This window comes from Hyperoodon ampullatus (assembly GCF_949752795.1).
Source record: "Hyperoodon ampullatus genome assembly, chromosome: 17".
In the NCBI taxonomy this organism is placed as follows: domain Eukaryota; kingdom Metazoa; phylum Chordata; class Mammalia; order Artiodactyla; family Ziphiidae; genus Hyperoodon; species Hyperoodon ampullatus.
The window spans coordinates 25298752-25311305 of record NC_136930.1 but is presented as its reverse complement, the minus strand read 5'-3'; the positions used below and the strand labels follow the sequence as shown (position 1 = coordinate 25311305).

The 12554-nt window shown below is 35.6% G+C and overlaps 2 pseudogenes across 2 annotated transcripts; one reads left to right on the top strand and one right to left on the bottom strand.

The window, feature by feature from the left end:
• Nucleotides 1–10422: 10422 nt before the first annotated feature.
• LOC307065309 (carboxypeptidase N catalytic chain-like) lies at nt 10423–11228 on the bottom strand (annotated as a pseudogene). Its single transcript has one exon. The product of its transcript is annotated as a carboxypeptidase N catalytic chain-like (transcript).
• A 4-nt stretch (nt 11229–11232) lies between these two features.
• Nucleotides 11233–12101, top strand: LOC307065308 (RNA demethylase ALKBH5-like; annotated as a pseudogene). Its single transcript has 2 exons — nt 11233–11718; nt 11784–12101. The product of its transcript is annotated as an RNA demethylase ALKBH5-like (transcript).
• Nucleotides 12102–12554: the final 453 nt, after the last annotated feature.

The window sequence follows — 12554 nt, the reverse complement described above, 5'->3', positions numbered from 1 at the left end:
CAGTTTTATTGAGGATTTACTGTTTTACTGAATACAGCATGTGATTAATGTAAATAGTTTGGTGAGTTTGATCATGTGTATAAATTCTTATTACTATCACCACAATCAAGGTAATAAACATGTCCATTACTTCCAAAAGTTTCCTTCTATACCTTTGGGGTTTTGGGGTTGTTTTTGTTGCTTTTTGTGTGTGTGTGTGTGGTAAGAGCATTTAAAATAAGATCTAAGCTCAGAAAGAAATTTTAAGTGCAAAATATCTTATTGTTAATTATAGGGAGCTTTTTATGAAATTAATATACTACTACTATACAATCCAACAAATGCACTATTAGGCATTTAGCCCAATTAAAGACAGACTTACACAAATATCTGTGCATGAATATTTATAGCTATTTTATTCATAATAATTAAAAACAGAAAACAATTCAACTGTCCTTTAACAGGGTAATGATTAAAAAAACTATGATGTGTCACACCATAGAATACTATTCAACAATAAAAATGAGTGAACTATTGATACATAAAACATCCTGGCTGAAACTCCAAAGAATCATGTTAAGTGTAAAAAGCCAGTCTCAAAGGGTTACATACTAAATGATTCCATTCATGTAAGATTCTTGAAATGACAAAATTATAGAAATGGATGACAATTTTGTGGCTATCAGGGTTTAGAGGAGATAGAAGCAGGATGAAAAAGAGTATTAAAGGCAAAATGAAACATCTTTATATTAATGGAAATATGGTGTATCTTGACTGTATCATTCCAATATCCCTCTTGTGAAATTACATTTTGTGCATGTGAATTTACAATTATCTCAAGATTAAGAAAAAATGTAAAACCATATCTCCTGTATGTGTCTGCTATGAAAACATGTATCTTGTGTAAGAGGAACAGGTAAAGTTTGCCCTTACTCCCAAATACATATCCAATTCAGCCACAGGTTCCAATAAAATGTCTATTTGTCTAATAGTTAGGTAATTCTTCTCTCTGAGACATGTAGCTTTATCTCATATGTTTTAAATTCAGCTATGTATTTAAAATAGTTTTTGTTCTATCTTATTCATCATGTCAGGTGTCTGTAATAAGATTTTCCCCACATTATTGTAGCCCTGTAGATTGCTGGGTTTGGACAGCTATGAACCCATTTTACTTGAATTATTTCTTATACAGTTGAATTTAGAGCAAAATAAACTTCCAAGGATATGACTATTTGTCACTGAAGTTAGGATACTATATTTTTCACATTTTTCTAAGCTTTACTTGGAAATAATACTTTATTGTTGCTATAAATTTGTGATAGAGATATATCATAAAAATTCTCAATTTCTCATTCAAAGTTTCAAGAACTCATGTCAAGTTCATGATAAATATTCCATTCAAAAAAGGTAAAAACATTCATTTGTGATCCAACATAGGGCAGACAGTAGAAGCAAGAAGAACTACAATACTGCAACCTGTGGAATAAGAACCACATTCACAGAAAGATAGACAAGATGAAAAGGCAGAAGGCTATGTACCAGGGGAAGGAACAAGATAAAACCACAGAAAAACAACTAAATGAAGTGGAGATAGACAACCTTCCAGAAAAAGAAATAAGAATAATGATAATGAAGATGATCCAGGACCTTGGAAAAAAAAAATGGAGGCAAAGTTCGAGATGATGCAAAAAATGTTTAACAAAGACCTAGAAGAAATAAAGAACAAACAAAGAGAGATGAAAAATAAAATAACTGAAATGAAAACTACACTAGAAGTAATCAATAGCAGAATAACAGAGGCAGAATAATGGATAAGTGATGTGGAAGACAGAATGGTGGAATACACTGCTGTGGAACAGAATAAAGAAAAAAGAATGAAAAGAAGTGAAGACAGCCTAACAGACCTCTGGGGCAACATTAAGTGCAACAATATTCACATTATATGGGCCCGAGAAGGAGAAGAGACAGAGAAAGGAACAGAGAAAATATTTGAAGAGATTATAGTCAAAAATTTCCCAAACTTAGGAAAGTAAATAGCCACCCAAGTCCAGGAAGCACAGCAAGTCCCATACAGGATAAACCCAAGGAGAAACACGCTGAGACACATACTAATCAAATTGGCAAAAATTAAAGACAAAGAAAAATTATTGAAAGCAGCAAGGCAAAAACAACAAATAACAAGCAAGAGACAAAAGAAGCATAACATACAAGGGAACTCCCATAAGGTTAGCAGCTGATATCTCAGCAGAAACTCTACAAGCCACAAGGGAGTGGCATGATATACTTAAAGTGATGAAAGGGAAAAACCTACAACCAAGATTACAATACCCAGCAAGGATCTCATTCAGATTCAATGGAGAAATCAAAAGCTTTACAGACAAGCAAAAGCTAAGAGAATTCAGAACTAAACCAGCTCTACAACAAATGCTAAACGAACTTCTCTAAGTGGGAAACACAAGAGAAGAAAATGACCTACAAAAACAAACCCAAAACAATTAAGAAAATGGTCACAGGAATATATATCTCGATAATTACCTTAAAGATGAATGGCTTAAATTACCTTAAAAATTAAATGCTCCAACCAAAAGACACAGGCTTGCTGAATGGACACAAAAACAAGACCCCTATATATATACTGTCTACAAGAGACCCACTTCAGACCTAGGGACACATACAGACTGAAAGTGAGGGGATGGAAAAAGATATTCCATGAAAATGTAAATCAAAAGAAAGCTGGAGTAGTTATACTCATATCAGATAAAATAGACGTTAAAATAAAGAATGTTACAAGAGAAAAGGAAGGACACTACATTATGATCAAGAGATCAGTCTAAGAAGAAGATATAACAACTATAAATATATATGCACCCAACATAGGAGCACCTCAATACATAAGGCAACTGCTAACAGCTATAAAAGAGGAAATTGACAGTAACACAGTAATAATGGGGGACTTTAACACCTCACTTACAGCAATGGACAAATCATGCAAAATGAAAATAAATAAGGAAACAGAAGCTTTAAATGACACAATAGAAGATAGATTTATTTGATATTTATAGGACATTTCATCCAAAAACAGCAGATGACACTTTCTTCTTAAGTATGCACAGAACATTCTCCAGGGTAGATCACATCTTGGGTCACAAATAAAGCCTCAGTAAATTTAAGAAAATTGAAATCATATCAAGCATCTTTTCTGACCACAATGCTATGAGATTAGAAATGAATTACAGGGAAAAAAACGTAAAAAAAAAAAAAATAACATGGAGGCTAAACAATACGTTACTAAATAACCAAGAGATCACTGAAGAAATCAAAGAGGAAATCAAAAAATACCTAGAGACAAATGACAATGAAAACACGACAATCCAAAACCTATGGGATGCAGCAAAAGCAGTTCTAAGAAGGAAATTTATAGCTATACAAGCCTACCTCAATAAACAAGAAAAATCTCAATTAAACAATCTAACCTTACACCTAAGGGAACTAGAGAAGGAAGAATAAACAAAACGCAAAGTTAGCAGAAGGAAAGAAATCATAAAGATCAGAGCAGAAATAAATGAAATAGAAACAAAGAAAACAATAGCAAAGATCAATACAACTAAAAGCTGGTTCTTTGAGAAGATAAACAAAATTGATAAACCATTAGAGAGACTAATCAAGAAAAAGAGGGTGAGGACTCAAACCAATAAAATCAGAAATGAAAAGAAGAAGAAGCTACAACAGACACTGCAGAAATACAAAGAATCCTAAGAGACTATTACAAGCAACTCTATGCCAATAAAATGAACAACTTGGAAGAAATGGAGAAATTCTTAGAAAAGTATAACCTTCCAAGTCTGAACCAGGAGGAAACAGAAAATATGAACAGACCAATCACACGTAATGAAATTGAACCTGTGATTAAAAACTATCCAACAAAGAGAAGTCCAGGACCAGATGACTTCACAGGTGAATTCTACCAAATATTAGAGAAGAGTTAACACCTATCCTTCTCAAACTCTTCCAAAATATTTCAGAGGAAGGAACACTCCCAAACTCATTCCATGAGGCCACCATCACCCTCATTCCAAAACCAGACAAAGATATTACAAAAAAAAGAAAATTACAGACCAATATCCCTGATAAATATAGATGCAAAAATCCTCAGCAAAATACTAGCAAACAAAATCCAAGAATACATTAAAATGATCATACACCATGATCAAGTGGGATTTATCCTCAGGATGCAAGGATTCTTCAATATATGCAAATCAATCAATGTGATACACCATATTAACATACTGAAGAATAAAAACCATATGATCATCTCAATAGATGCAGAAAAAGATTTGACAAAATTCAACACCCATTTATGATAAAAACTCTCCAGAAAGTGGGCATAGAGGGAACCTACCTCAACATAATAAACATCATATACAACAAACCCACAGCAAACATCATTCTCAATGGTGAAAAACTGAAAGCATTTCCTCTAAGATCAGGAACGAGAAAAGGATGTCCACTCTCACCATTATTATTCAACATAGATTTGGAAGTCCTAGTCATGGCAATCAGAGAAGAAAAAGAAATAAAAGGAATCCAAATTGGAAAAGAAGTAAAACTGTCACTGTTCACAGATGACATGATACTATGCAAAGATAACCCATAAAATGCCACCAGAGCACTAGTAGAGCTAATAAATGAATTTGGTAAAGTTGCAAGATACAAAATTAATGCACAGAAATCTCTTGCATTCCTATACACTAATGATGAAAAATCTGAAAGAGAAATTATGCAAACACTCTCATTTTCCATTGCAACAAAAAGAATAAATATGTAGGAATAAACCTACCTAGGGAGACAAAAGACCTGTATGCAGAAAATTATAAGATGCTGATGAAAGAAATTAAAGATGATACCAACAGATGGAGAGATATACCATGTTCTTGGATTGGAAGAATCAATACTGTGAAATGACTATACAACCCAAAGCAATCTACAGATTCAATGCAGTCCATATCAAATTACCAATGGCATTTTCTACAGAACTAGAACAAATCACCTTACAATTTGTATGGAGACACCAAAGACCCCGAATAGCCAAAGCAGTCTTGAGGGAAAAAAAAACGGAGCTGAAGGAATCAGGCTCCCTGACTTCAGACTATACTACAAAGCTACAGTAATCAAGACAATACCATACTGGAACAAAAACAGAAACATAGATCAGTGGAACAAGATAGAAAGCACAGAGGTAAACCCACACACCTATGGTCAACTAATCTATGACAAATGAGGCAAAGATATACAATAGATAAAAGACAGTCTCTTCAATAAGTGGTGCTGGGAAAACTGGACAGCTACATGTAAAAGAATGAAATTAGAACACTCCCTAACACCATACACAAAAATAAACTCAAAATGGATTTGTTACCTAAATATAAGACTGGACACTATAAAACTCTTAGAGGAAAACATTGGAAGAACACTCCTTGACATAAATCACAGCAAGATCTTTTTTGATCCATCTCCTAAAGTAATGGAAATAAAAACAAAAATAAACAAATGGGACCTAATGAAGCTTCAAAGATTTTGCACAGCAAAAGAAACCATAAACAAGACGAAAAAACAGCCCTCAGAATTGGAGACAATATTTGCAAACAAATCAACAGACAAAGGATTAATCTCCAAAATATATAAACAGCTCATGCAGCTCAATAGTAAAGAAAAAAACAACCCAATCCAAAAATGAGCCAAAGACCTAAATAGAGATTTCTCCAAAGAAGACATACAGATGGCCAAGAAGCACAAGATAAGCTGCTCAACATCACTAATTATTAGTGAAATGCAAATCAAAACTACAATGAGGTATTACCTCACACCAGTTAGAATGGGCATCTTCAGAAAATCTACCAACAACAAATGCTGGAAAGGATGTAGACAAAAGGGAACTGTCTTGCACTGTTTGTGAGAATGTAAATTGATACAACCATCTTGGAGAACGGTATGGAGGTTCCTTATAAAACTAAAAATAGCCTCACCATATGATCCAGCAATCCCACTACTTGGCATATACCCAGAGAAAACCATATTCAAAAAGACACATGCACCCTAATGTTTTTTGCAGCACTATTTACAATAGCCAGGTCATGGAAGCAGCCTAAAAGCCTTTCACAGATGAATGGATAAAGATGTTGTGGTACATATATACAATGGAATATTACTCAGCCATAGAAAGGAATGAAATTGAGTCATTTGTTGAGATGTGGATGGATCTAGAGACTGTCATACAGAGTGAAGTACATCAGAAAGAGAAAAACAAATATCGTATATTAACACATTTATGTGGAACCTAGAAAAATGGTACAGATGAACCAGTTTGCAGCACAGAAGTTGAGACACAGATGCAGAGAAAAAAACATATGGACACCAAGGGGGGAAAACCGAGGTGGGGTGGGGATGGTGGTGTGCTGAATTGGGCAATTGGGATTGACATGTATACACTGATGTGTATAAAATTGATGACTAATAAGAACCTGCTGTATAAAAAAACAAAATTAAAATAAACTAAACTTTCTTTGTGTTATTTGTATGGATATATATTAATATAAATGTTTCAGACATTACATGAAATTTCTAAAAATCTTACATGTTCTGGTATAATGTTATAAATCATAATTTTAGTTGTTACTTTAAAATGTACATCTCAGAAATAACTAAATTTCCTTGTCAATTACATTATTATGAACTTTCATCAAATCTTTATCTGTGGTAATTTTTAAGTCTTTTGTCATTTACAGACAGTTCTGGGTGTACTCTGATGCTTTTGTAAAAATGTTCCTATAAAATGGTTACATCTTTAAGGAATTCATAGAAAAGTCTCTGACAAGTACAGGTTTCTGGTAACTGACTCTACTGCTGAACTGAATGAATAAGCATTTTCAGAACTCTAATGGAAAACTGATGAATTCATAAAAGTGCTAACAAAAGATCAAGATAAAAAAATTAATTTCATGGTACTGAATGAACTGATGAGGATGATTATAATTTTTGTGACTTTCTGTTTGAATAAAACAAAAGAATGTTAAAAAAAGCAAAAAAAAACACACATTTATTTGTGAGTTTCAGGAAGTATTTCTCTTCTGTGTCTGTCATTAAAAGAAAAAGAAGGTTGATCTTGGTGAATTGAATTTACCAGTGTTTCAAAAAAGATAGAAATGTGGAAAAAATAATTTACTGTACTGAATTGAAAGTATTTGAACTTCTTTTAAAAGTGTGTAAATATTATGATGCTTTTCCAAACTATTATTAATAAATATAATGGTAGTTTGATACATGTGAAAGCTTGTACTTTAAACTTACCCTAGTCTACTACATACCAAATTCAAGTACATTTCCTTTCAAAATACACCTGAAATTTATTATGTTTCCATTTCCAAGCTAGAATATTAATAGAGCAAAACAAATAAGACAAAGTTCAGATGAATATTCTAATTATTTTGCCCAACCCTATCCTAGAAGCTGTGGAGGCATTAAAAGGTTCAAAAGACCTACTCTAAAAAGCTCCATGATACTAGTATAAAAAAGACATTAACCTTGCAATGTATCGATTTAATGATCAGATGATATTTATGCTATGATTCAAGTGTAATGTTCATAAGGTGCTTAAAAATGTTATTTGGAATCTTGATATGTACAGTTATAAAATGTTTATTTTATATTATTTACATAAAGATTCTAATGATATATTGGTCTTAATGAACTTGTTTTAACAGGTTTACTCTCTATCCTTTGAACTTTTAAGCATCCCACTTAAACCAAAAACATTTGAAGAGCAAGAAAATATATTGATTTCTTGTGTTCTAGACAAAGGCTAGTCCTCAAAGACAAAAATGCATACTTTCTGTCCTTAAGGAGCTTATAGACTATTGAAGAGCCTAGAAGAGTCATTTCATTTTTCCTCTACTGTGTATCACTCAGAGTCCTGGTTGATATAAGTTAAAAATGGCTATTTGGAGGAAAATTTAAGAAAATTACTATTTACACAGGTTTGGGCAAGGTGGAGGGAATCTACAAGGAGTAATACATTGAAACCCAGAAGCCATTAACCTGCTAAGCTTCAAGCCAGGGTAAGGAGAGAAGCAGCGACTGGAATCCACAGTCAGGGAGAGCTGTGTGGAGAGGGCTGCCTGGCCTGAAGCTTTTCCTACTCACTAGGGGACTCAGCCAGGCTACTGCAATCTTGCCTGCATGCAGGAATTGGAGAAATACATTTCCAGATCTCACTCTCCTTCCTCCCCAAGGCTGAACCCAGTGAAGAACCAGAGGGCAAAGAAGTCCACCAATGTAATTCTTACAGATCAATATCTCATTGCACAAAGTAGGGAGAGGGAAAGGTGCAGAGTGGATCTAAGGGTGGTAGACAAGGATATCCAACACTCACAGTGATGTATTAAAGACCTTAATATGCTTTGGTTAATAAAGATAACTGTGCTTGATTCAAAAGTAAGAGTAGTTTATGGGTATCTGGGATTCTCCCTGTATTCTATTTACTTCTCCTTAACCAATATTCAACACTTCATTATATACAAAACCAGATTTTGGATTTCTGGTCTGAACTAAAATAATTCAATTTCACTTCCCTTATTTTTAAAATCGAGACAAAAATTATATCTAGGCTTTGTTATTTTAAGGTCAAAATCAAATGAGGTAAAATATGTAATATATTCATTGCATCATTTACCTCACCCAGTTCTTCCATCATAGAACTAAAAGAATGCAGTCTAATATTAATAAATGATAGCACCAGTAAGAATTAAATAAATTAAGCTATCAGCAAGTATATCAAAGGCAGATGATCTTTGAATTAAATGTTCTTCCCTTTCTACACAGGAATAATATTCAGTTCACTCAAACTAATTTTGTCTGGTTGAAATTTTGCTGTATCTCAAGGTCAAGTTCATTGACAAATAATTTATCTAACAGAGAATTACTAAATTTGAAGCTGGATATCATTAAAATCAAGAATTGGATGACATTTGGTGTTGAAGAAGGAGCAATATATGTAGAATATCAAACGCTGGATAAAAGTCCTTCTCTATTAAATAACTTCAAGAGATTGAAATAAAAATTTTTAATTACAACTTTCAAAAATTTAAATTCAGAAGGCCAAAATGGACTACGGTGGCATAAAACAACGTTATTAAATGTTTTTTTTTTTCTGGATTCAATTAAGTCAATAAACTAGAAGTTTGCTTTTAATGTGAGTGTAATGACTTAAGGCAGGTTAGTTTTTATTAAATGTAGATGTTAGAGATCCAATACACACACACAGACACCTTAACAATATTAGAGTTGAGGGATATTAATATACTTTTTCAACTTTTCAAATTAATGACTAAATTGCCATAGAATCAAAAGAGAGTAAACATGTTTGCAAGTTTTAAAAAAATCTCATTTATTTTTTTTATTTTCATGGGGCTTGTAAAATATGAAAATTACTAATGCTATTTAAACATTTCCAGAAATAAATACATAGAATTTCATTTTATTTATTTCTGTCATGCATTTGGGTAGTTTGGTATTTTAATTATTTCTGACATGTTATATGCCAACTAATATCTTCCAAAAGTTGCCTGGAATATTACATTTTTCCTTAGGCTTTTTCATTTTGTTTTATTACTCATTTTCATTCCCCAAAGTATTTGACATCTATGGTGCTGTAACTGCAATTTAAAAAGAATCCTTTTGTGACAATAAGAATAATAAATTCTTGTATTTGAACAGAATTAAAACTTTAAAAGCATTTCCATTTCAAATAAATGTTTTATCCTATTGTTATAATGAAATATTTTATGTATTATAATTTTCTTCTGCCACAAGTAATTCTAATTAACCCAGGAATCTACATTATTGCTTTCAATTCCATTTTTTCAGTGTTCTTTTTTATAAAATTTATTTTCTCCTACAAACAATTTGCCTGGTCTTTTTAAAATACATGTTGTCTCTTCCATATTTCTACCTTTCTACTATGGATATGTCTACCTTTCTACTATGGATAAGAAAAATATTACCCATAAGATTGTGGGTTTTCCCCCTTTCATTTTGATTATATATTAGAAAGTTTTTTTTTTAATCTATAGATCACCTATTACCTTCCCATTCTATAATTTTTTCATTGACCCAAAAAGTTATGTTATTTCCAACCAGAGGCATTGTTTTTGTTTTTTATTTTTGTTTGTTTGTTTGTTTGTTTTGTTCTGAATATGTTTATATTTAAATATGTCTCAGATAATAAAATAGAAAGAATGCTTCATCTGGTGCGAGAGCGGGAACAAAGTCTTTCTAAAGTGTTGCCCCAGGCACTGTGGATTTCTGGCAGGGACTCTCTGGGACTGTTGTCATCATTTCTTTTTTCCTAGCTGCCTGGGGCTGCACTTTCATTGGTAAGACTCTGCCTCTTTACCCTGAGTTGGGGCCTCTCCTCCTAGGGCCTGCTGGAGGGGTGCTTCTCTTGAGTTGGAAATTAACCAATTTGGGTTCCCCGGGACCCACAGTCACACTCACTGTCTCTGGGTCAAACCTGGGTGCTGTGGCAGTGACAGTGTAGGCCCCTGGAAGCAGCAGCCGGAAGTAATCTCCATGGTCACCTGAAGTGATATCTTGGTTAATCTCACTGACAGAAATGACTGCATCCGCAAGATTATTATACTTCTCATCCCACACCATTCCCCTTATGCCTTGGTGTACCCGTTCCAAGAATTGAATTTGGGCTTCCTGATTACCCAGCCACTCGCGAGGTAACTTGTCACGGCAACTTGTTACAACTCAGTTCCAGCGTGACCTCAGGACAATTGATATGGAGGTAAAGTCTTGTATTCCCTTGCTGAGAGAATACCAGAAAGCCCCATTGGCGATGCCATCTAGGAAGTAATCCCCACAATTCCAACCTTGGTGCATCCATCAATGTGCATAGGAGTAGACCTTGGCTACCTTCTGGAAAAGTGTGTCATCAGACGTGGGGGTACTGGCAGTGTGGCAGAAACCTTGGACCCGGTGCTCAAGAGACTTGTCATATGAGTAATTGGCCACCACTGCCCCTCCATGAAGATTGGCTGAAAGGACAAGCTTGAAGGAGCCGATCCACTGGACACTGCCTGGGTCTCGGGTTCCACCTGATTTTTCCAGTTGTCTGGAAGTGGCAAGTGGTGGTTAGGGCCTTCGCTCTTCTCATTGTAGTAGATGTAGGTATTGAGATCCTTTTCCCCCTTCTTTACAGACCAAGAGGAAACAAACTTCTTCAGTGAGGGCTACACGTATGGCACTCAGCTGCAGAAGCACTGGCCAGGCCAGGAGTGCCTCTACCCGTGGGGTGACGTGGATGAGATCCCTGAGTGGGTGCACCAGCTTGTGATCCAGAAGCTGGTGGAGCACCGTGTCATCCCCGCGGGTTTGTCAACAGTGCCGTCATCAAAGACTACCATCCCAGTGGCCACATTGTGTCTCAAGTGGACCTCATCCACATCTTCGAGTGCCCCATCGTGTCTGTGTCCTTCTTCAGCAACTCCGCGCTCTGCTTCGGCTGCAAGCTCCAGTTCAAGCCTGTCCGGGTGTTAGAGCCCATGCTTTCCCTGCTGGTGTGCAGGAGCAGTGTGACTGTGCTCATTGGATATGCTGCTGATGAAATCACACACTGCATCCATCCTCAGGACACCAAGGAGCACAGAGCAGTCATCATCCTCAGGAAAACAGGTTTAGGTTTACAGAATGTTGTGAAGATAGCAGAGAGCTCTCTGTTCATGTCCTCTCCTTGACGAGATTAGATTTACCCTGGTTGGAAACAAAGTCCCTGAGCAGCTCCATGTTACCACCCAGCTATGTCTCAGATCATCTGTCGGGAAACAACAGGGACCCCGCTCTGAAACCCAAGTGGTCCCACTGCAAGGCAGACCCTGACACTGCCCAAAGGTCTCGGATCCTGGAGATGAACAAGGAGGAGAACCAACACTCTGCTGCCCACCCACCGGTGGAGGGGCAGCGTCAGCTCAGAGAACTACTGGCTCAAGTCATACAAGCCTGGGGAGGACTGCTCGGAGGTGACGGGCAGCCCCGCCCCCAAAGTGAAGAGGCAGCGGCATTGAGGCCTGAGACTCCGTGACTCAGCTTGATCCTCAGTAGCTGGCCTTCCTTTTGTTTCATTTTGAGGTTTTTTTTTTTTCTTTCTTTTCTTTCCTTTTCTTTTCTTTTTTTCATTCTTATATTAAAAAAAAAAAAAAAAAAAAAAAAAAAGACAGCTTCAGGCTGCCACAGCTTCACTCCCTGATCCAGCACAGCGTTTATGCGGGGGGACCACATGTTCCCTCCTCTCCATGCACTTCTCTTGTACAGGTGATGAGCCTCTGACCTGAGATTGTAGTTATTTATTTTTAAAAACATTTCGTACTTTGGTTCTAGTTTTTGTATTTCTTCCTATTACTTTAGGATGATATCAACAACGTCTTTCTCCAGTCATTCAATTCTAATTCTTTTTTTTTTTTTTTTTTGCGGTACGCGGGCCTCTCACTGTTGTGGCTTCTCCCGTTGCGGAGCACAGG